Raw genomic sequence first — 2,343 nt, 5'->3', positions numbered from 1 at the left:
GGTATTTGTGTTTTTTTTTTTTTTTTTTTTTTTTTTTTTTTTTTTAGATCCAACAGGACACCCTATTCCAAATTCCAACAGAAATTTGAGTGGGTCATACAGTGGTGGACACCCTGTATACGTACATATTATCTAGGTACCTGAGTTTAATATAAAGCCTTTTGAATAATCTATCATTCCTCTGACATTTAACCCTCGATGGCCTGGTCGGGCCAGAATGAACAAGGTTTATTTGTTTATTTTTTTCATTTTGGGTGACTTGAACATTATATTGGGAATAAAGGGAGAACGGGCTCTAGTCTTGATTTTAAATCATTACATAAAAGTTAAATCAAAAAATCAAATCAAGAATAATAATAAACTGAATATTAAACAAATTAGGTAGGTACATAGGTACTGATTTTCTCTAACCACTACGGGCTAAAAAATTCCCGGAGGGACGGACCCTGCTTGTTATATATTAGATTGGTAGGTAACAGCTCAAATTCAACTAATAACATAGGTAGGTAAAATAATATATGAAATACCTAGGTAAATTATGAATTGGCAGAATCCAATGATGTAGGTAGGTATATTTATTGATTGCCGACAGACTATATTCCATTTTCTGTTATCAATTTAGGTCGTAGGTTAATAATAATAACTTTTTTTTACTGTACATAATATTCTGTTTTGTGTTAATCTATAGGCCGGGCGGTGCTGCGAACTCTTGACGTTCGCGCGCCTCCCGGCGCGCTTGATACGAGTCCAAAGTCATGGTCAAACTCTGTTTAATCTGTTTTCTAACTTCTTCTTCTTCTTCTTCTTCTTCTCCTTCTTCTTCTTCTTGTTCTTTTTTTTTTTTTTGATGATTAGGTACGAACGGGGAAATTTTCTAATTCTAACAGAAAGCTAATATAATTCTAATGCCTCGCTCCTAATTCTAATGTCTGTTATTAGAGTCTAATGTCAAATAGTGAAGAAGTATATGTTTATCATTTCAACCTACCTACCTAGTCAAGATGGACCTTCAAACTATCATTAGAATTCTCATTCCCCTCATTGAAACACGTGACAAGCAACAAAGTAACATCCTGTCTGCAAAGGTAGAAGGAAGCCAGCCGTTCCCAGAACGAACCTTATCCGTTTAGAATGAGCTTCGCTCCGGGCGGGAATCAAACCCGCGAATTAGCGCTTACAAGTCTCACGTGCTAAGCTCAAAGCTACAAGCTAACTAGACTGGCTCTGAAACTTTTAACACGACTTTACCATTTTGTTCTTTTTTTTTTAAGAGTTTGACAGAGGAAACTGCAACCGTCCGGGGCGGATTTTATCCTGAACATCAGATAAGGTTCGTTCGTTCAGTTATTTAATAACTAGTTCCTATTTTTATTCTTCTTATTTTATTTCTCTTATTGTTTGATTTGTTATTATTATTTTTTTATATATATATATACTTATTGTTTTTTCTTTCTTAATTCCTTCTTCTTTACATCACTTTTGTTATTTCATACAGTGTTTATAATGTAATAGGGTGTTGCCATTATGTAATATTTTGACAATTGCCTGTATTGTATTAACTTTAAATAAATAAATTACAAATTACAAATCTTTTCTGAAGCCCAAATCCCAATAACTTGTCAGGTTTGAGAAGACGCCATCTTGGATTTCCAATGGTTTAGTACAGGCGCTACCACGCCACCTAGTGATTGAACTATTTTTTTTTTTTTAAAAAAAAAAAGATGAGTGTTCCACCGCCGTTTTTAATTCCCCTATTTTCCTTTGAAAGAGGGGAAATCGTCTCAGATTGCGAAACAAAATTGAGCTTAGTATTTTACAAAAAGCAAGTGTTAAAGCGCCTAATGGAAAATAGTAATTATTGTTTTCTGCAAATTAATATTTTCTCGAAATGAGTTCTGCAAATATTTTCTTGTTCAGGGGGAACTAAGCTGGGCCAAATGGGCCTAGACTCCCTGAGGACGGCCCTTGTGGAATCGTGCCATTTCCTACTTCGAACCGGCAATTTTTTTTTGCATGTGTGCACTTTTTTTCTTCTTTTTTGTAGTGCGTCAACAACTGATAGTTTAGTGGGTTTGGCCTATGTTCTTCTATGCAATATTTAGGTGCGTGTGCATGTTTTTTTCTTTTTCTTGATTTTCCACGGAGTTTATAATAGAACAGAACATACATAGTTACATACCTCATTCACATAATTATATCCCACACTGATAGGATGAGATTTTTAGGTTGTACCTAATTCACAATCCGCTAGTCGCTCTAGTTATCGGCCCTCTGATAAAATTTCTCAATTTAATTCTGTTTGATTTTATTTTTATTAAATTTAATTTAGCCTTTCACAAGTCA

The 2,343-nt window shown here is 34.4% G+C and overlaps 1 pseudogene; it reads left to right on the top strand.

Annotated features, from left to right (window-relative positions):
* The window catches only part of LOC103508392, a 14,742-nt pseudogene that overhangs the window by 3,126 nt on the left and 9,273 nt on the right, over positions 1-2,343 (top strand).

This window comes from Diaphorina citri, unplaced genomic scaffold (genome assembly GCF_000475195.1).
Source record: "Diaphorina citri unplaced genomic scaffold, Diaci psyllid genome assembly version 1.1 scaffold393, whole genome shotgun sequence".
NCBI classification, from domain to species: Eukaryota; Metazoa; Arthropoda; class Insecta; order Hemiptera; family Psyllidae; genus Diaphorina; species Diaphorina citri.
Note: the sequence above shows the minus strand (reverse complement) of the source record. Positions and strands in the feature narration are given on the sequence as shown.